Source organism: Cydia fagiglandana, chromosome 12, assembly GCF_963556715.1.
Source record: "Cydia fagiglandana chromosome 12, ilCydFagi1.1, whole genome shotgun sequence".
NCBI classification, from domain to species: Eukaryota; Metazoa; Arthropoda; class Insecta; order Lepidoptera; family Tortricidae; genus Cydia; species Cydia fagiglandana.
The window spans coordinates 16,560,693-16,585,017 of NC_085943.1; the positions used below are offsets into that span (position 1 = coordinate 16,560,693).

Here is a 24,325-nt window from a genome sequence, read left to right on the forward strand (position 1 = left end):
TAACACTACTACTACTAATTAAAACTGCTGGCCTTCATTAAGGATTGAAGTTAGGTACTAACTGCAATCCTTTGATCCGAATAAAGGTACTAGTAGATAGGGATTGGGTACATGCAATCCACAGAATCTGTTGTGCTCGGGTCGGCTTGCGGATCAACCTCGTTAAAGTTTGAATGCAATAGGATCAATATTGCAATACCTATTGTATTCGAGGAATTCGTTAGACTGGACGAAACTATTGCAAAGCAGTCAAATATTGCCGCTGCTCCGATTGGCAGGCAGACCAATAAAGTGATGACTGGACAACCTCGACGCATATTGCAGCAACTGGCAGGAGAATGCACCACACCGTGATGAATGGTAGAAGATGATGATGAAGGCTGTGCATTTGGACCAAAAAATTCTATAAAAATTATTAATTGTATTTAAAATAAGATTCTATGAAAACATAATTAAATTGTGTACCTAACAAAGATCACAAAATATTTGTCGTGTATGAATCGTGAATAAGATCACAAATTAAAAAGTTATAAATCTGGGAAAATTGTAAGAACCTATGTAAATACCTATTACAGTACATATGGTCCTATTTTCCCGCACTAGTGCGTAAAATAGCACTTTTTGTACGATGTCAAAAGTTTAAAGGGCCATATGTACTGTAAAACGTTGTACGATACACGTGCGAATAGGTAATTCGCAACTCGTGTCGATTTAAAACACTCCCTTCGGTCGTGTTTTAATTTATCGCCGCTCGTTTCGAATTTCCTCTTTTCCGCACTTGTATCGTAAATAACTATTCTCATTTTTAGTCTCTTGAAATATGATGCCATAAAAGGATCAAAGTAAAATTGTAATTGACAACTTTATATTTATCTTTGTCTGTATAGGCGTCGAGACGTTATTTGCATATGAACTCATATCAACAAAGCTTTGTTTGAACACAACCATTCTATTTCTATTTATTTGGAAAGTCACGACAAATGAGTAATTTCTATTCAAATACGTATCTCATCATTATCACAGTCCTGAAGAGTAGAATAAATTAACGAGTGTGATAACTTACTTTTGTATGATTTAATCAAATTTTCTCGGAAACGTTCGTATTTTCATGCGACTTCGTCTACTAGTGACTTTTATACCGAGACTAACTAAAATAACAAGACATTTTAATTATGCACTACATCTGTAGACAAATTTGTTAGACCTAACATGACTTAATTTTATTCATCAAGTTAGTTTAGCAGTAGGTAACTTGTTTATAGAGTTAAACTCCGCGCCAAGTTAGTGTTGTGCTAACGCAAATTCATAATTGTAGAATACAACTACATAAATCGTTCGTTACTTAGTCACGGTAAGATATTTACTACTAAGAGTTTTGAATAACTTCTCATTCTTCATCAAAATAAATAAAATTGGGTGTAAGTACACAAAATTATGAATACTTATAATACGAAATACTAAATAGAACTGTATATTAGTTAACTATACTGGCATCCAAGCTCTCGTTTTTTTTTTATATTGTTTATAAAGTACATAACATTTTATAATCCTACGTAATAAGCCAAGCAAGAGTTTTAATGAAATTAGGCTCCCAGTCCTAATGCTAAAGCAAATCGCTTGTTCTTTGAAATAATCATTTAACTTAACTAAAAGTTCTGTAGGTTTTGAATCCAAACTCGCAATTAACAGACAGGCACATTAAATACGCAAGGGTATATCCTCGCCCTAGGCTTGTTATATAATATACTAGGTCCAGGCTCTTTTTTGCAATAAAATGTTCAAAATATACGTAAGATTTTAATATTCTAGTTGAAACTAGGTTATCTCTTATACATTATATTTTTCTTATGGGCTAGCATAAAAAATCTTGACATGCAGGATATTCAATAACAAAACCAACAGAAATATAAGTCAACGAAATTACAACCACTGATGCCTATATAATTTGTCCTTATCTCCCTTTGTTCTTCTATTTTCTTGCGCAATAGACATATCAAAAAAGAGTTACACTTTATCCTACCTATGATAACGTTGTTCGTTGATTGTTATGGCCGCGCCGGCGGGTACTTTTTACAAGAAAACAGCCCGTAAAGAAAAAAAGCTTTAATTGCTTTTCGAGACCTACATTTTCTGAATACGTTGTCCAAAATAACTTAAAAACTATATTTAAAACAAGTTTAAAACTGTAAATTTGTATGTATTATAATTTTATACTAGGTGATTGTATTTAATCAATAATCCACTCATCATCCGAATTAAAAATGGCCGTCCAATGCTTGAACGATCAAAAACTATGCCGAGGACGGTCACGCGATACAAATATTAAATTGACATGAAGCACTACGGCTATGATAATAACACAGTCTGCCTATAGATATGTAAATTGTTTATTTCCAAAAGAGTTTAGGTTCTGGTAGACGTATTACTCAAACTATACTTTAAGCTTAGTTAAGAAAGTCCATTTTCAAACTACCAAAATCGCTCTTCATGAATAAACTTTTGTAAGCCATTTCCTTTCAACATCTCTTTGGTGACAACGCTTAACTATTATTTAACGTTCTATTATTTGAGTTTCAGCGCGATTCGGGAAATGAATTAGACATACACTAGATATGAAATAGTGACGGTATGTGACGTACCACGGCAGTTGGCGCTTACGCTATTATTAACGCCGCTCCAATATTATTGCGGCCATAAGGTACCTTTTGCCGTGGAACGTCACATATCGTTACTATTTCATATCTAGTGAAGGTCTAATTCGTTTCCCGAATCGCGCCATTTGTGTCAAAATATTCACACTATGCTCAGAACCTCAAAGTCCTCTTTTTATTCTAGAGAAAAGAAAATCTTTCAGTGCGCAGAACTTTTAATGAAATACAATTCAGCAAATATAGCCCTTTTTGTTTTTACTGATAAAAGTTTTCAGTTGTTTTATTTGTTTTTATTTGTGTACCTACGATAGCTATTATTTTATGTTCAGTAAAATTATTATTTTAAAGTATTGTTTAACCTGTCTTATGTACAATAACGTGTTTACATACCTACATATATACATAATTTTATAATGTTATGATGAACACCAAATACGTAAAATTATAAATGGAAATTAATTTAAAAAGGACTTATGTGACACTTGATTTCGGAGTCAAGATAGATCTAATTGTCACCGAATTATTTTGATAATAGTTACGAGAACTACTACTACTCCACTCAAAGCTATTCTACGCGTGTTTCAGTAGTGACCTAATTCAGCTCAAGAGTTCCCGAGTTTTATTCTGGGCGTTTCGAATGAATAACGAATATCATAATCATACCTTCACCTAACTCTGACCACAATTTTATAGTGCGTATCAGTAATTAAACTGAATTAGACTTTTATGTGATAGAATGCCTTATGGCATTAAGTCCGCCATTTGTACCTTCATGTATTATGCAATAAAGATTAAAATAAATAAATAGATAGGAGCCTTTATTTATGGTTGTTAATGAATAATTATGTTCCTAAATCATATTTAAAACCACATTCATAAATTGTATCCTCATAGCTTCCTGAGACCCAAAGCAATTATTTAGTTTTTGAATTCGAAACTTTTAGTTACTCTATAAAAGTTCAGAATAGGTGGTGGAACATGTACAAAAGTTGGCAGCTTACACGAGTAACTTTTCTTCTTTCTGTCCTTATCCCACCTTGTCCTTATCTTTCGTCACCTCAGCACTCACTCCTTTCTTTCTCATATCCTCTTTCACACCTAACTAAACTATACTAAATAATTGACGAAGATAAGTGTTTGCATTTAAGGCTGAAATGCATGACTCCATCGAATCTATTCAAAAGTAAATAAAAAATCTATAAAAAGTTATAAATACTTTATGAAATATTATACCGGCTTTCAATTTGTCTTTGATCTTTTGAAAGTCGAAAGTTAAGAATCATTATTCACTCTCGGCCAGCACAATGAATCCGGTGAGTTTACTGCGAACATCAAAATAATAGCTTTTTAAAATTGCATAGCAGCTCTCTCTTTAACATTTTTGCATTATTGGAGTTCTAAAGATGGAAATACACTAGTTCCGATTTCCGATTTTCTCGTTAGACCTTCGAGGGTCAGAATGAAACTGTAAAGTAAGGTATTTTTATTCGTTTACACTCTTTATATATTATATGAACGGTTTTAATTTCTGCATATTTTATTGCTTTTACACTTTTCGTCCCTGCACCAGACTTTTCTTTTTGAAAAAATGTTTAAAGTTATCCATAATCATAGTTATTCTGTGGTTTTTGTTTTCCCAATAATGCGTAATGTTATTTATATTAATGATAATTTGATAAAATACTAAATAAGTACTACGGCCCTCTTCTAACGGCCTTTTTCAAAAGAAAAGTATTGCTGTGCCATGATTCTGTACTCCACCATTGTAATGCTGCCAGAAGACGCCCTGACTTACTAAAAAAAAAAGGATAGTTTAGCAAACTAACTGCCTAGTTAATTTTCTCTATTATTATGTAGGTACCGTTTTTCGGGAGGAGCTCTTACCTACTCTTTATTGTAACATAAGAATCTTCTCTATCCAGCTGTGTATTTTCATTTTACGAGTTAAAAATTGTATGAAGCTGCCATTTCTTTATAAGTTGAGAACAACAGCTGTCTCGCAACAAAATAGTGTTAGCACCAAAGTCAGATTAAACCGTGCGACTTCGTATGACACGTTTTGCACACGAAACCATACAAGTGTCACTACAGCCATTGAGTAGGTAGCTAGAAAGTTATTCTCTAGTTACCACTTGTGATGTTTTTAGTTCATGATAAAGTGACCAATAAAAAACTTACAATACAATACGAGTTATTGAGTGTAAAAAAATCGTCATTGACATGAGCAAGTTCAGAGTCTATCAAAATGTATAAAAACAGTAGCTACTATTAGAAAAAAAAAGTTTAAAACCTTAAAATTATGAAAACGTAATATCATAAAGCAATAAGTTGGTACAGTGAAAATTTTTACTACGAACAGAAGCTAAGACGTACATTCGCCCACGTAAATGTCGTGAACAATTGCTTTTATACACTATGTTGTAATGATAATAAAATGTGCACTCATAAAGTTTAGTTTACGAGACAACTGTAAAAATAATAGTATCGATCGTAAAACATGTCCACTACAAAATTGCTCCCGCTAGTTTTCTTGTTTCCCTGTAAAATATGATTTTGCTGGGCAGTTCTTTATTAAACTTGTACTTTGGCAATGCGCAATGGAATTTATTCTTTATAATAAAATTGAATATTTTTAATAGCGTATCGTCAATAATTTAATGAATCGTTGGTTAACGTTTACACTAAACTTGTCTTTCGTAGGTAAATTTTAAAAAACATGATTCTCTAAACTGAAATTACTCTTCTTCTTAATTACAATACATACATTAAAATTAACAATAAACTAAGTTGTATAAAAACTAAAACAAAGTCACAAAAAAACTAGTCTAACAACTCGTAGCGCGCCCTTCCAGACGCAAAAGTGCCCATCATGCTTGCTGCGTTTCCGCACTGAATCGCGATAGACAGCCTGTGCTCCGTATTAAGAATGATCCGGAACCCCTCTTTATTTTGAAAAAAACCGCCCAAGTGCGAGTCGGACTCGCGTTCCAAGGGTTTCGTACATTACTAAATTTTCAACAATATATTTTTTATATATATGTGAAACGCGAGTGAATTGCCTTTAAAAAACCCGTAGGGGTCGGATCAAAAACTAAGTATTTGGTCCGACTCACGCTTGACTACATATTTCTAATAGGTTTTCCTGTCATCTATAGGTAAAGACCTCTTTTATGTATTTTTTTTCAAAATTTTAGACCCAGTAGTTTCGGAGATAAAGGGGGGAATGTTCATTTTTTATCTATTTTCTTGAATTACTTCTAAACTGTTTATTCTAAAATTATAAAAAAATACGTTTGAGATTCTCACATTGAGCTCTTTCATTTGACATGTAATACGATATAGTTTGTAAAACTTTATTTTTTGACTTTCTCATTTACCCCCCAAAAGTGGCCCCCATGTTTAAAATTCATTTCTTTACGATACATGTCCGTCTTTGGGTCACAAACTTACATATGTGTACCAAATTTCAACTTAATTAGTCCAGTAGTTTCGGAGAAAATAGGCTGTGACAGACGGACAGACAGACAGACACACAGAGGCACGAGTGATCCTATAAGGGTTCCATTTTTTTCCTTTTGAGGTACGGAACCCTAAAAATACTAAGTCCATCCTAGAATAGCCTTCCCATAAATACCTATAAATTTAGTTATATTGCCAAGCAAATACTTGCAAAAAATCTATACAAAACTCAATTTAAAAGTGCTCGATAAATCAGTCTCGAAATGGTATTTTAAATCCTGGTTCACTAGGGAGGAAAACTCAATTTTACTTGGCACGTAATGGGAAGAACATAAATCAATCATGAGTTAAGAAGCGTAGAAATTTCCAATATAAGAAAAACTTACGACACCCAAGGGCATCTTGACAACTTCGGTTTCTTAGGATAACTTCGTATCACGTAATATCCAGAGTAATTAATACGAGTTACTTAGGCAGTTGAAATAACCATTACATGAAATTCTTCACAATGTTTTGTGTTAGGTATATTTTAATTAAAACCTCGGTATATCGTTACGTAAAATCAACCCTTTTGTAATTTAACCACTAGTGGATTTACACAAATATTGACTGAAACTGAAGTCTACATAAGTAGACAGCATGTTCATTTTTGTGGCCGTATACTTCTCTAATTATCAACTTAATTAATACTCTTTAGGCCGAGTCACTTTCTAGACGTTAGGACACGTTCTGAGGACGTCACTTTCTGTAGATGTCACTTTCGATGTAGGTAAGCGACTTTCTGAGAACGCCACTTCCTGAAGATTTCATTTTCAATGTAGGCAGGCGTGGTTCACTCCGCGATTTCTTCGCTTTGCTACAGGTAGCTAAAAGTACATCCGTTCCACACCAATTTTGGTGGGTAGCCATAAGCCGCGCGTGGCGCTGTCGCCACCTAGCGGCCATATTTGTCCTAATCGTAACAGACGCGCTTTGTTAGAGAGTGAGTCTTCTGTACCTAGTACTATTATTTATTCTGTGATATAAGTCACATTCTGATAACGGTACTTTCTGAGTTCATCACTTTCATTCACATTTTACCGTACCCCGTAATCATTAATATGTAGGCCGTGAGTAAAAGCTATCTCGAACTTACGCTTCTTTAGCTCTGATTGCTTTCCCGCGTTCATTTGCATTGGAAGCATCGGGCGAGGCTATAACAGTTTAATGCTCTAGTGATCACGAGGGCTGTAATCTAGTAATGGTTACACTTAACGAGAATGAGGAACGGGTACGTTTAATTTACTATTTGCTGCATCGCTTTTAATGGAAATTTAGTTTTGTGTTCTTTTATGTATTTAAAAAAAGTATGATAAAAAATGAAACTCAAAATTTTTAGTTTCTTTTCAGTCATTCACGCTTGGTACGATCACGCGGCCGTCGTTACTGTAATAGTGCCTTCATCTACTTACATCCCTTTTTGCACAGAGGCAGCATTAGCGTCTATATTTCTAGCAGATTGTCTGTAATGTGAGCACACTCCATCTTGGTGATCTGTGTAGCATCTCAAATAAGCTCGGTCTAGCGAGTTAATGTTTTTCCGACTTTTCTTTTCCCTCTCATCTGGTATGACGTATTATTGGAGATGAGAATCATAGAAACATTTGTTGTACTTACTCGTATAACGCTCCTCTTTAATTTGTTACGGAGGTTAGAATACTTCAAATCTTGATTTTCATAATTTCACTATACGAAATTTTCTCTACGGTGCTTTCGCTCGTATTAAACTTTGTAACTTTCAAGCCGAAACATAATAAGTACCTACGCTAAATCTCATTAAACTGTCTCCCCCATGTCTATGATATTGTGTTACCTGTAAGTTAAATCCAGCTTAATGTAATGCGGCAAAACACAATCTTTTTAGCAGTATAAAATGTTATAAGAAGAGATAATCTTATAAGCGATTCTAGCATTATATCATATTTATCTGTAAAACAATCTGCCTCTTATAATGAAATCAACAATTCCGTTTTAAAATGGGAAGACACAAATCAAAAGAAACACTGTTCAATGGGATGAAATTAAATATGTACCTAATAATGATTAATGATTTCAATTTAATTGGAGGTCATAAGTACAAATTTTAGAACCGTAGAACCGTGAAGATGGCATTTTTGAAGTGAAAACTTCTATAGCGGCGCTGAGCACTTTTTGAGGTGGGGAAAAATGATAAACTCGATTCAGCGTAACGCGTAACGCGTAACGTAACGCTGACGTCATGTGTGACGGACAATGTAATTCACCAAAGAACTTTAGTCATAACGTATCATAATCAGGTCAATGATTTAAAACTGGACTTTTATATTAAGCAATAAAGCTCTAATCTTCTACGGTCATGTTCTAATCTTGTACGGGCTGAAATACGAGGATCTCACAGTTACATTCTAACTTCGTATAGGTACCCAGAGAAAAAATCTCAAGAAACAGTTTTACATAGCAAAGTGCAAAGGCGTAAAATACGGTGTTTATTCATGTACATATTTCAAATAGATGGTACTTCTATGAAAACACAGCTAAAATTAACAATTCATACACTATGAAGACTATTTATGCATGCTTTGGCTGAACTGGTTTGATGCTTCAGTTCCGAGTGTCGTCGTTCACAATGTTAGCTGACATTCATAGACTTTATTGTAAAGGGATAAGGTCCAACGTGGGATAGTTAAGAGTATTGCAGTTCGTACAAAAGCATTAATCATTCCACACAACGCTGGATTGTTACAGTCGATTACTGATCGCCTCAGGCGACTGAAAATCGTTGACCTCCAAAGCCTTGACAAATAAATGTATTCGTAGCGCACGAATTCTGGTTTGAAGAAGCCTTTGACTCGGCGATTTGATAAGGGATTTATTAAGCGACAATCTGGAATAATGTGGATGGCATCCAGCAGTAAAGTACGTGGTTTTGTTTTCTAGTTCTCTCATCAGTGCGATAAATACAATGCTTTCAGTGCATGTAATTTACATAAACATAACAATCGAATTTTGTGAAAATATCAGAAACAAGGCATGTAATGCATTTTATACCTACCTGTGTTTTTATCTATTATATATAAATGCAATTAGTTATATACCTAATAATATCTTATATTTGTAAGCTGTACTTACAATAGTTATATCTTTATTTATTTGAGCGATTCTGCAGCGATTTTGATAGCCCACGCAGTACAAGTGTCATTTCAAACGTCAAACTTCTATGAAATTAAGTATGACATATAAGTACCATTTGCACTGCGTGGGCTATCAAAATCGCTGCACACTTTTCTTGATCTAACTGTAAGAACATCACATTTTGTCAAGGATATGTATTGACAGTAACAGCCCAGCGTTAAGGCCGCAGCAGCAACGTCGCAACAATAATTGAGCTGCAGTTGCAATCCAAACATCACTTAATACCGGCAGTCTGAATCCGAATGTGGCGTCACAATAATTTATTTTAAGCCAACGACACTTCATTTTAAATGCGAAATCTATTTCCGCTGCAAGTCCATTGCACTTTCTGAAGCAGCGCGCATCGGCTGACTCACTATTACAGACGTAGTGAATAATTGTTTTCCATCGTATTTTCTCGGAAACGGTCGTATTTTTCATGTTACTTTAGACAACCTTGGTATTTTTGGTACCGAGACTGACTGAAACAGTAAGACACTTTCATACAGTTCCGTCAAAATACGATGAATAACAATTATGTACTTCTTAATAATGTATAAAAATAAGCATCACGTCATAACGTTAATAAACGGTCTTAATGGTTTTATACTCGTATTAACTAAATAAACCAATAAAAACATTTTACAAAAAAAAACCGACTTCAAAAAGGATGAAATAAAATATTATCCTTTGTAACGGTTTGCTAAAAACCTCGTTTGCGCTATAGGCCAAGAAATAAGAAGTTATAGAGGGAAATGCTAGGAACACAATTTTTGACTCCGTAACTTTGTTTGGACTAGTTAGGAGGTGAACATATCAAAAGTCCCCGGCCGTAGCCCCGGTGCTGGGGGGGAGAGAGGGGAAAGAAGGTCTCATTTTTCGGTTTTTCACTAATATCTTGGAAACTTTGCGTCTTAGCGACATGACTACTGAGACAAACCAAAAACTGATAAAATTTGTTACAAGTTTTATTCAGTCAAGTTTTTCGATATCTTGAATAGTTTTTGAGATATCCGCTCTTGAAAGTTTATTTAGGGCTTTCAATTTTATCTTGATATCTACATTAGTGAAGCTGCTAGGCCGTGTTTGGTATCATTTTCGTATATATCGGGGGTGCTGAATTCATTTTTGGTATCACATTGACACCATTCCTTAGAAAAAACGTATAAACTTTAAACAAATACCTTTTTTTTTTAATTCCTCTTCACGCATAAACCGCTCAACCGATTTAATTGTAATTTGGTATACAGATATTTCGAGTCCCAAGACAGGACATAAGATACTTTTTATCTCAATAATCATCCTTTAAAGTTGTGAAATGGAGTATGGGGGGGAATTCAACTTCGTCGACGAAACTGAATTCCTGAGGTAAATACTGCTTAAGGTAAAGTTTGAAGTCATGTTAGGTATCATTTTCATCTAAATCACAGATGTATACCATCCTAAATTTCACCTAAACCGGTTCAGCGGTTATTGACTCCTCATACAAACTTCCACCCCACTTTTCACATCCTCAAAAGATGCTTTTGGTTATAAAAACCATCCTATGTCATGTTTCGAGACTGAAACTATTTCTATACAAAATTTCAACGAAATTGGTTCAGCGGTTTAAGCGTGAAGAGGGATTTTTAAAAACATATTTTTTTTAATTTTGGTTTTACTTCGGAATAGTGTCAATGTGATACCATAAATGAATTCAGCACCCCCGATTTATACGAAAATGATACCAAACATGGCCTAACAGCATCACTGATGTAGATATCAAGATAAAATTAAAATCCCTAAATAAACTTTCAAGAGCGGGTATCTCAAAAACTATTCAAGATATCGAAAAACTTGACAGATAAAACTTGTAACTAATTTTATGAGCTTTCGGTTTGTCTTAAAAGTCATGTCGCTAAGATGCAAAGTTTCCAAGATATCAATGAAAAACCGAAAAATTCGACCTTCTTACCCCCCTCTACCCCGCAGCACCGGGGCTACAGGCGGGGACTTTTGATATGTTCACCTCCTAACTAGTCTAAACAAAGTTACGGAGTCAAAAATTGTGTTCCTAGCATTTCCCTCTACAACGTTTTTTGAGCATTCATTTACTGACCTACTAAGCGTTTTGTGCTGGCCGGTTGTAAAAAAATATTAAATTTTTTTTAAATAGTTTTCTGGAATCTGTCACTTGAAGAAAATTGATGAACATTTACGACAATTTCTTGCAAATAAGATACTAAATATCTCTAAAATAATATAATTTACCTAACTTAATCTATCTAGATCGTGCCTTATTGGTATTATGCTGTGTACATTTCCCCGGATCGGGTAAGTGTTGTGAATCTTTAATTTAAGTTACTACTAGGAATAATTTTACGTTGTATTCTTTTATACTGTTAACTAATCTATTATTTTCTGACTGCTTCATCCGTGAACACTAAAATAATGCTGAAAGGTTAACTTTCCTGATATTTCTTTCCTTGTGGGCCGGATGTAGCAGTCACTATTGAGTGCATTTTCTAATATGCCCAATAATACTAGGGATCAAGTCTTGGCTTGAAATCTGCACCCTGCCTGAAACCCTCTAACCTGCACTACCCCGGGTTGCGCTATGCGCAAGCTCTGTATCCCGGAAGGTTTCCGTTCCGAGCTGAGGATCCTGAACCACAGGGGGAAGCCATCCTAGTCTACTCTGGACCAACTGGAACTCCTGTGCTGTACCGCGGAGCCATCTACAACTGCGATGGCCGCGATGTAGAGCCTCAGCCATTTCTTTTTGTGTCAGCTCAGTTTTACGGACTCACGACCCTAACTAACTTGTTATTAATTTTAATTAATATTAAATATTTTTTTCTAAATTAAACTTTCATTTCTAACCTATCTATCTCTATCTACATGTGACGCAAAACGTCACATTGGCGCCCAACATGCAATAGTCTAAAGTTTACAATGATAAACTGGAACTATAAACGTCACATTGGCGCCCATACTAGGTTTAACTGAGCTGAGCACTACCGAGACAGGTCCTTAGCATTTTATTTTTAGTTTTCACTGATGTTCATGTAGGTTCATTACTGTCATTAGTCATTCTAGTTTCTGTACAGTCATATCTATCTGTCTTTTAAGTCTATGCGTTACCAACTGATATGTTTGAAGTCGGTGCCTTGGCAAATTTTGTTATAAAAATTATGATCTAATAATCTCAAGAATCAGTTCATTTCGGGCTTTTACCGATCGGCATCGGTAAAAACTAGGATTTACCGGTAAAACCTAGGTTTTGCCGTACTTCGGGCTTTTATCACAAAACAGATAGGTACAGAAATCAATCTACATACAAAGTGCGCTCGAGCAACGCACACATAGACACTGCTCACGGACACGATATCTCGGACCGGTTGGGACCACTGCGAGCGCGAGTGCCATCCGCTTGAGACACGCGTCTGTGAACTTTTTTGGGTTTACCCTTGAATTGCCGACAGACATTTCATCGAATGTTATTTCGAAGACAACGTTTCAAGTATTTTCATTTCATCGACAAGTCATTGCGTCGAAGAATTGATACTAGTAAATTTAAATCTGGTACTTTTAATTGGCACTCGAATTATTTCGTATATAGTTTATATCGTGGTATTTCTTTACGGGTTTTCTTATTTCATTTTGGATTGCATTTAATAAAATTTAGTACGCATAAAATTATTTCAATATGTAATATTTGACTTTGATAGCCGTTCGTTTCTGTGTGGGGTCGCAGTTTTAACCTAACCTAAACCTACTTTGAAAGTCGTTCGTTTCTGTGTGGGGTCGCAGTTCTAACCTAACCTAAACCTACTTTGATAGCCGTTCGTTTCTGTGTGGAGTCGCAGTTCTAACCTAACCTAAACCTACTTTGATAGCCGTTCGTGTCTGTGTGGAGTCGCAGTTTTAACCTAACCTAAACCTACTTTGAAAGCCGTTCGTTTTTGTGTGGGGTCGCAGTTCTAACCTAACATAAACCTACTTTGAAAGCCGTTCGTTTCTGTGTGGGGTCGCAGTTCTAACCTAACCTAAACCTACTTTGAAAGACGTTCGTTTCTGTGTGGGGTCGCAGTTCTAACCTAACCTAAACCTACTTTGATAGCCGTTCGTTTCTGTGTGGAGTCGCAGTTCTAACCTAACCTAAACCTACTTTGAAAGCCGTTCGTTTTTGTGTGGGGTCGCAGTTCTAACCTAACCTAAACCTACTTTAAAAGCCATTGTTTTCTGTGTGGGGTCGCAGTTCTAACCTAACCTAAACCTACTTTGAAAGCCGTTAGTTTCTGTGTGGGGTCGCAGTTCTAACCTAACCTAAACCTATTTTTAAAGCCGTTCGTTTCTGTGTGGGGTCGCAGTTCTTACCTAACCTAAACCTACTTTGATAGCCGTTCGTTTCTGTGTGGAGTCACAGTTCTAACCTAACCTAAACCTACTTTGAAAGCCGTTCTTTTCTGTGTGGGGTCGCAGTTCTAACCTAACCTAAACCTACTTTGAAAGCCGTTCGTTTCTGTGTGGGGTAGCAGTTCAAACCTAATCTAAACCCACTTTGATAGCCGTTCGTTTCTGTGTGGAGTCACAGTTCTAACCTAACCTAAACCTACTTTGAAAGCCGTTCTTTTCTGTGTGGGGTCGCAGTTCTAACCTAACCTAAACCTACTTTGAAAGTCGTTCGTTTCTGTGTGGGGTCGCAGTTCTAACCTAACCTAAACCTACTTTGAAAGCCGTTCGTTTTTGTGTGGGGTCGCAGTTCTAACCTAACCTAAACCTACTTTAAAAGCCATTGTTTTCTGTGTGGGGTCGCAGTTCTAACCTAACCTAAACCTACTTTGAAAGCCGTTAGTTTCTGTGTGGGGTCGCAGTTCTAACCTAACCTAAACCTATTTTTAAAGCCGTTCGTTTCTGTGTGGGGTCGCAGTTCTTACCTAACCTAAACCTACTTTGATAGCCGTTCGTTTCTGTGTGGAGTCACAGTTCTAACCTAACCTAAACCTACTTTGAAAGCCGTTCTTTTCTGTGTGGGGTCGCAGTTCTAACCTAACCTAAACCTACTTTGAAAGCCGTTCGTTTCTGTGTGGGGTAGCAGTTCAAACCTAATCTAAACCCACTTTGATAGCCGTTCGTTTCTGTGTGGGGTCACAGTTCTAACCTAACCTAAACCTACTTTAAAGCCGTTCGATTCTGTGTGGGGTCGCAGTTCTAACCTAACCGAAACCTAAAATTGTTAGAATAGAAAAATGTATTAAAGTAATACGTCGAACAAATGAATTGCAATGTTTAGTAGTTGTGCCAATTAAAATAATTTGAAACGAATCAGCGATCAAGTAATATTCGATGAATAGTATTTCTACGCAGTAAGAAAAATTTAAATAAATAGTATATGAAACAAAGTAACGCCAAACAATATTACTAGTACTAACGTTTCGATGAATCGTTGTCGATGAAATAATATTCGATGAAAAGTTTGTCGGCAAAACAAGGGTACACCACTTTTTTGTGCAATAATCGAGAAACAAAAAAAGTTATTATAACTGTTCAGTGAACGGTTTTTTAAATTCAATATTAAACGGTGAATTGACGATTTGTAAGCTACTTACCAGTGGTTTCAGAGAGAATGGGATTTTATTATATTACACTTTAAAATATAATAGTCGTGCTTATTGCCAATCTCGAAATCATCGCAAGATATTTTCTGTGACAAATTTGTAATATAACAATAACATTAAAATTAAAATATTTCAGTTATTGATGTTATTATTAATTTTTATTTCCATTCTTCCCATTTCATCCTCAACAATAAATCAAACAACTAGATACGAGATACGATACTATACATACGAGTGCCACTACCACTATAGTTTTTTGTGCATAAGCCATAGTTGACAACCCTAAAGCGACCGCCGAGCGTAGGTATGAAAAGTAAAGTACATACATGTGATTGACTTCTGTACCTATCTCTTTTGTGCTTTTACAGTAACATATACAAAGAGACAATTGATTCCATAATTATTTAGTAATTATCTATAAGTTTATATTAGAAGCTACCTAAAATTATTGAATTTTACCTTATTGAGTACTAAATATAAAATATTTTATAATAAAAAATACGTCGAAGTTACGATATTGTTAATTGTCGTTTCCATTAAAATATGACTTTTCTGAGTTTCGCTACAATTTGAACGAAAACTGTCTTGACAGGAAACTTCGCTTACATAAAACAAATGGGACACTTAACGTCACACAGGAAACCGGTAAGTTCCATTAGCTTATTCGTTTCCTTTTCTTTGCCTTCTTATAAACATATATTGCGACGAAGTAAGTCTCTGGAGGCTTTTACATGAACGTGAAAATGTCAGTTCCAATGAAGTTATTAGTTAAAACATGTATATTTTTGCTCGTATTACAGGCCACACCCGGTATAAGCAGCTTCAAATGCAACCTCCCAGTCCTATGGTTCAAACTCGATGGATAGGATGACGTCATTGCAATAAAAATTTGCGAGATTTGGCATTTTAAGTTACCTGTTCAACACCATCAAGTTTGAAAAACATTATAATGCCATATAATATTTTAAACTTTCGCGTTTTGAACACCTATTAACTCACCACTACACTTTCCATACACTTTCGTCGGGTAGATGCACAAATCTCTGTTTTGACATTTTGCTGGGACATCAGTCAGCCGCGACCACGACCAGTGAAACCTGTGTCGAAACGTCGGTAAATCAAGGTAATTGAATAAAATTCGCGTTAGACCCCTCTGTAATGTGAGTTAATATTATAATGCCATAATTAAGATTAAAATCTTCGGTATGACAATTCCGTCGAAAACTTCACGGATCGTTTAATTTTTAAGTATTACTGTCCCTATTGACATTAGTTATGTTATGATGTATGTGGTTGAAAGAAATTATATTGGGGTAGGGTACTAAAAAAAAAAACTAGTGACTCTGTGAGCCTTGCGAGCATAACTTCAAACCTAATAAAAGTAAGGCTCCACCATTTTGAAAAATTGTCAAAATGGGAATCGACAAAAACATATAATTCAATCGTCGGGAAAGACATTAGAAAGCATTTTTGCCCATGTTGAAACGGAGACCTTCGCTAACCCTCGGTCAAAAATATGTAACATTCTACCGAGCTCTCTATAAATACGAGTATAACCCCTACCGTAAAAACCCGTTATAATGAAAACGCGTACACTTAGTTAAAATTAGTTTTCCGAAACGACTTGGTGAAAGAAAACATGTTTTCACCAGTTAAACTACTTTTCCGAGACATCTCAATCAACACAAAGTGCCTTCGTGAAAACTAGTTTTGACTAAGCCTAGTCATATGCGTATGACAGTGAAATCCTAGTGAGTTGAAATGCAAACTTATTGTTAGTTTATGTTAGTACCTGCCTACGATTCACAAACGTTTAAATCCGATCCTTGCTTCAGTTTAGCAACACGAATTTATAAAGTTTCTTAATACATTAAAACATATTAACTCCACAAAACATTTAAATATACTTCACTTCAAAATATTTTACGTAACCATCGGTATTACTGCGCCCTGCCCTGCCGCTTTAGAAATTCGCGTCTCTTATATACCACGTCGGAAAACTTTTAACTTTATGACTTTCCAAAGGGTAATAAATTATTATTACTTTTCTGTACACTTTACTCTCGACTTGGAATTTCCCTTTAATACTTGTTACGATTAAACTTTCAGATATATTATTTTCGTATTCGTACTTGTATGTGTTCGTCGTTGTTTAACTTATTGTTTGCAATTTGCTACATTTTGATTTTTTGTTCTTTTTGCCGCGTGTTAAGTACTTCTACTTTACTTTAACGAGCTTGTTTTCTCACACAAGATGTATACAAACCCATTACGAAGAAAAATTACTTGTTGGGTTAAATTTTTGTGTCGTTATCGTGGAATAAACGTAGGTATTACACACAAGACACAACAGCAGTCCACGGAGCCACGCCATTTTGTCGACTAAATAGTGTTTAGTTTTAAGTTTATAAAATACATATGTATGATAGTCTGTAAGCTATTTGTAATATGGACTTAGTAGCCTGATTTAAACTAAATATAAATAAATAAATAAAATTACTACTAGGTGACTGCACTAAAAAAATACAACATGTAATATTTCTGTATAAGTAGGCAATAAAGATATTTAAAAGCATGTAACAGATACTCTAAGAGTAAATAAAATTACTTTCTGTCAAAAAAAAACCAAGGACACTGCTGAAGGCCCTGGTCATTTTTTCCTTCGTATACCTTTGACATTTATTAAGTAACAGATAATTACCGTCATGTCAATTTCCTAAACAATTTGAAGAATAATGTCACTAAATATTCACTAAGAAGGATTAGGCAGCAATTTATTCTCCCAAAGTTAATAAAGCCAGTAAGTAAGCGGAGCCAATTACTAACGCAAATAGCTTGCTCAGCCTCGATATCATAGTCAATGAAAGTTATTAAGGAAAATTTCGAGAAATACAAATATTGACTCAAAATATAGGTAAGTACCAAAAGTAACCAAATTAAATGTTAATATTACGTTTCTCGTCTGGATAATCGTTTAACAAAGAGTCTTATTATTCTGATTGTAATAGCAAAGTATGAATTTGTTACGGATATGATGTGTCAGTGTCAAAAGTAACAAATTCTTGAATTGAAATGAATGAATTTAAATGAACAAATTAGAATGGAAATACGTATAGGTCCTGATATGAATATTATATCTCCGACTAAAATATAAGTGCTGACATTTTAAAATTTTGTGTAGGTATGCCTTATCATAAGTAATTAAAGGTAATTGGTAACGTTACTCACATGAACTTCATGACATAGACAATACCGAGCGTTAATTAAATTAAATTCGTGACGTTCACTGACCCCGCAAGTTGATAATAAAATAGTATGTTTTACATAACATCATCATGCAGAGAAGTAGTTTTAAGTAAAAGCTTCTAGTGACACATGAATAAAACTTAATTGTTCCTTAAATATTAATTATTTGTAAAATTGCTAAAAACTAAAGCGTATTACACAACAGTTAACCTGTACCATTGGAGGAAGGATTCCTTAAATACTATTTTGGGAATTTATTTCAAATCGCGTAGTGTGTTTTACAAGTTACTCCACCGTTGTATCTACATCTGCAAGAAGCCGTGCATATGGCGGGTGACAGAAGCCTATGGAAGACTGATCAGCAACATTAGGACGTGATGTCACGACCCTCAGCATTGAGGGAACGACTGATGATGATGATGAGTGTCTTTTTTACTAAACTTACCGTATACAGCTTAAATCCTGATTGTTTTGTTGCAGATGATTCCTTAAGTTAAACTTGGTAACGTCTGAAAAGAAAGAAAAAAACATTTATAAACTACCATAAGTCAATAAAAAATATAGTTAACTAAATATTTTTCGTATTATTATGTTCTGATTAATTGGGACTGCAGCCAAGGTGAAAATTGTTAATTGTGAGCGCTAATCAAAACGATGATAGGGTATAATAAATAATAATAAATTATCACGTGAATTCCGATTGACTTATTTATTTTCTCTTGACTTTAACAAATTAGGATTTTTGCTCTCGGCCCGAATCGAACTTGAAGATAATACGTCAATTAATATATCAAGAAACGATAAGGCACATCTAAATGTGCCAGTGTCAAAAGTGACGTGTTTGTTTAAAAAAAAAACCTGGCAAGTGCGAGTCGGACTCGCGCACGAAGGGTTCCGTACCATAATGCAAAAATAAAAACAAAAAAAGCAAAAAAACAACGGTCACCCATCCAAGTACTGACCACTCCCGACGTTGCTTAACTTTGGTCAAAAATCACGTTTGTTGTATGGGAGCCCCATTTAAATCTTTATTTTATTCTGTTTTTAGTATTTGTTGTTACAGCGGCAACAGAAATACATCATCTGTGAAAATTTCAACTGTCTATCACGGTTCGTGAGATACAGCCTGGTGACAGACGGACGGACGGACAGCGAAGTCTTAGTAATAGGGTCCCGTTTTACCCTTTGGGTACGGAACCCTAAAAAACGTCACTTATCTTAAAGTTTGAGTCGAGCAGTCAAGTCTGGTTATGCCCCGAGGCCTTTAGAATTAATATGCTTTGTTGGATAATTTGATAATTTGTAGTTGCAAATCGTACAACACTGTCACACCACACCGTAGTTGTATTGTAGTCGTAACAACTATTGAGAAAACAGTTCAATTTAGAATTATTAGGGCAAAAATATTGTAAATAACATAGGAAGGTATTTACTAACTTACATTTATAGACGGGTCTGTTGCGAATTTAATTTATTATCTCGACGTTTCGAATTCTCGCGGCTAACTGATGTCCGAGTAAAATGTCAAAACAGAGATTTGTGCAACTACCCGACGAAAAGTGTATGAAAAAGTTTGGGGTAGACATCACATTCTCAAACCACCCACATAATGTTAATTAACATCTACACATAATGTTAATTAACAATATGTGTAGTTGTCATTTGTCTATTATAGTGCGACACGCAGCACTCACAATATCCACGCACACATCCGAAGATAGATCCCTTGGCTTTAACTTCTATATCATACAGAATATTCGAACAGTATTTGTATGTATACCCGTCTATAAATGTGAGTTAATATATGTTCAAAACACGAAATTTATAAATATTATATAGGTAGGTATTATCAGACTTTTCTTCAAAATCTAGGACGATCTATAAAATATAAAAACACTTAAATGCTTCCACGCTGCTTCTTAATAGTGCAATAATAATAAAGTTTATGTTGAGTACCGCTCCGCATTACGATTAAACACGAAGATTTTGATTCAACTTCTTCATCTTAAATAATAAAATAAAAAATCAGCAAGACCTGGTGTCTGTAATATTATTTATTTTTGTATTTGCTAATTTGCAAAATTTGATAGACGGGTCCAAAATACCCTTAGGCTTCAAATTATTACTTTTTGCACATTACATAAGTATCCGAAAGCTAAGTAATTATCCTTATAACTTGCATTCCGCCCTTTCAATTTAATAAAAGTTGTGTTGACTTTAAGTTATTTTGTCGACGACAATATTTACCCAAACAAATCAGAAGCAATAAGTACTTAAGCTTAGAACTCAGTCTCAATTTTGATTTGTTTTCTGAGCGCTTATGAATTAAGTTACAATTTATTGGAAAATTAGTATCAGTACAGTCGGTGCCCTAAACATAAGTATCTTTGACCACTTTTCTTTACAATTCTCTTTATTCATCATTCTTCTTAGGCTAGGGTTTTTATAATATGGATATAAAAGTAAAATATAAAAACACTTACAAAACAATAAAAATTACACATAAACACATTATAAAAAACCTAACCTAGGATGTAACCTTTACAATTATTATTACGATGTTGATACTTAAGTTTAGGCACTGACCGCATATATGTACTTATCTCTTCGACAATAACAGTCATTAATATTCGAACATAAATATTTGAACCATGTTTAAAGACAATTTTTGAGTCAATAAACTATTTGTCATACCAGACAATAGTAAATTAATAAAAGTATTAATAATTGGACCATTTATTAGATGTAAAAGTAAAGCCACTGGTGTCGGACTATTGAGAATAATTAATATACTTGTGTGGTGTATAAATTATTTTCCCAGGGTTTTGGGTTTAAGGTTTACAAAATTGGCACTCATTATTAAATTATTTTCTCAGGGTTTTGGGTTTAAGGTTTACAGAATCGGCACTCATGATTAAAATCAGTGATTTGAGTAAAAATCTTCATGATTAAATCGAATAAATCGAATTAGCTACAGCTACAGCTTCTGAGGTAAGATTAATAATATATTAGGTAGGTACTCAACGACCGTTATTTTCATCAAGTCCTCATTTAAATCGTGATATAAGCAAATTCATTTCAAAATACAAAATATCTTCTCCTAAATAATACCCAGGCGTACTATATCACAAACAAATCCACTACGTTGGGTTTCAATTAACTCGATTAAAATTCTCTGTAGCATTTCTAATTTGCCGCTGCCCACCGAGATAATAATTATATGGAAGTTACGGGCCACCGGACTTTCATTATTTTACGTGGAGGGTTTTAGAAAAAGGTGTATTACGTATTCCTAGAAAAATAAAGATTTTTCTAGAGGTATGGAAAAGGTTGATTTCAATTTAGTAAAAAATGTGTCCATACGTAAAATTTTCGAAATCCAATACGTTACAAATAAGCATCCATAAAAAACGTTGCTTGACTGCTTACTTATGTATGATAAGCCCTTGATATTGAATAGAAGTAACCTAACATTGATCGGACAATCCATCATTCTCACAAGGAAGGGTACCCAACTGTCCGACTCCGATTTGATTTATTTTGATATATGTTATAGAGTAGTCTAAAATAACGGACACGTATTTTTTTTAGCGGCCCAAACTCAACCTGTTAGGAGAAAATGGCCTTCAAAGTACTGAAAATTGACCAAACCTTCTAAATTCTGAGAAGAACTATTTTCAAAAAAATTGATAATTAATTACTGGTTTCGTTATATGTTGGAGAACATGAATAAAGAATGGGGACGTGTTTTGTCATTTCACCACAAACTCATTTTTTATATACATGTCCGTTATTTTAGACTACTCTATTATATCAAAATAAATCAAATCGGAGTCGGACAGTTGGGTTCCTTGTCAGTCTTCATTTAAAGATAATAGATACCAGCATCTAAAATAGCCTTAAAGTTGTATAATTAACAATAAGAATGTGCTACATTTTTTTTAGCTTTAGGACACAGAAATATCAAGAAATAGAGGCTTATTCTGATTGTAATAACAGGTAACGAATATGGTCTGGATATGTTAGTATCAAATGTATATGCTATTATTATAATCAGAATAAAACTCATAGTTAACCCACTCGTTTCCATGCTGATAAAACAACGCCTGCATGAAAACATCTACCTGATTCTACTATATACCTACTATCGGTAAACGAAACGAGTAGTTCATGTATATAAACCTGTTTCGTGCTATTCATACTATAGAAATCCATTCCCTTGAATTATATTAACGTGTCAACAGCTTTTCACGCGTCACCCTCCAACTACTTACCACGAACAATGGCACCCGTCCAGGAAAATGTACAATATGTAAATGAAGCATTTTCCTCCGATATGTCAAGCTCTCTATTTCCATCGCTTACCTAGCACATCGCACTTTAACCCTTTTCTAGGCAACGTAATTCAAAAGATTTACCTTCTAACTATTTTTATTTCTTCGTAGACACTTGTTTTTGGTCTATTATGCTTGAACTAACTTTTTTTTTTAATTTACTAAGAATAGAGTTAAGTGACTTAATATAATATTATGTTTCAATAAACTTCAGAGTGTTTGCGCTAGGTCCGACCATATTCTGAAGGATGAATATACGTAAAAGAACAACTTTTACTGCGGAACCAACCCCGAAATCGCGAAAAAGAAATCTGCTATCTCATGCATTCCAATGAACCATAATAATATAATTTGTCAATATTTTTATGTAACAAAAGATCTTATCTTAGTAAAAGTTTAGTATGGCCTACAAAATCAAATTCAAATCAAAATATATTTATTTCAGATAACTATGATCCATACACTGATAAATATAGATAACATTACGACTCATTCGTCTGAGTACGTCCAGACATACCTAACAAAAATACCTTGTGTACCTACCTATATCTATAAAATAGTGTATGATCTGAGTTCATACATACCTGCAGAAGTAAATAGTGCGTAATTGTTTTCCATCGTATTTTCTCGGAAACTTTCGTATTCTTCAGTCAACCTCAATACTATTTGTACCGAGACTGACTGAAATATCAAGACACGTTCGTACGTTTCCGTGAAAAAACGATGGAAACCTGTACCTGTTTGTTTGGAATGAGGCAATGGCTTGGTAGTTCCTGTTAAACGATAGGAATACAAGGCTCGGGTACGACCGGACTCCATTGTGGTCGCAATTGCATGCAAATTACAACTTCTCTTAATGTAATTTTGAAGACAGCATAGAAATCGACTCAAAATTTAGTTGAGTTCAAGTGCAACATCGCTGTTCGAGTGTTTTATTGAAAACACTCATAAAAGCTTATTAATTAAACTTATGATGTTGCAATAAAATTTACAAATATTTAGAGAACGAGAGTGTATTATTTCGCTCGCAATTATTTATTTTGAATTATCAATCAATTATTGCTATCATTTACCTATATGTTAGAGACATACGGCCCTATTCGAACTTTAAGATACATCAAATATTTCGGCTAGATACGATATGGATTAGATATGTCAGTGTCAAATGTGACAGATGATGATAATGATGGTGTGATGTGTGTGTGTCAGAGGCCAAGATCCACTTCGGGTCGCTGCGCCACGGCAGTAAGTAGGTAAGTAAATGTGACGTTTCTTCAAACAAAAATGTCACTTTTGACACTGACATATCTAATCCATATCGTATCGAGCCGTAATATTTGACGTATCTTAAAGTTCGAATCGGGTAGATACTTAATACTCGTGATCGAAGAGGCCACGGCTACCTCGCACAATCAGCATTGCGATACAGCGAGAAAATGCCGCTAGCATCCTTGGAACAATGCCTCAGGGGCCTTGTATGTAATTTCTTTTTCATACTCTACCTTAGAATAATTATAGCTAAAACTGTATACAAATTTTATCATGTTACTACCATGATGGGCTTACCTACCCGTTTATTTATTCAAGATTAATAACAATATTAAGCCAATAGTAATACTCCTTATTGTACAAAAAGAACACCTAATAAAAGTATCTTACAATTATAGTTAGGAAAAGGCGAAATTATCTCTTTGAGGGATTTCTTCCAGTTTACCATTTATAATATGAGAGGAGAAAGTTAGAAGAAGCCAGATAGTTATCGAAAAAAAGTATCCCCTTCTATTGAAGCATATTTTTTAAATTGCGATTCCATGGAGGCCTGATTAAACCTGCCCGTCATTTGTTT

At 34.6% G+C, this 24,325-nt stretch overlaps 1 protein-coding gene across 1 annotated transcript in view; it reads right to left on the reverse strand.

The window, feature by feature from the left end:
- The window catches only part of LOC134669381 (small conductance calcium-activated potassium channel protein-like), a 178,410-nt gene that overhangs the window by 64,113 nt on the left and 89,972 nt on the right, over positions 1-24,325 (reverse strand). The window contains exon 2 of the mRNA XM_063526901.1: positions 18,591-18,654. The gene's annotated coding sequence lies outside the window, so the exon portion shown is untranslated. The remainder of the gene's footprint in view (positions 1-18,590; positions 18,655-24,325) is intronic.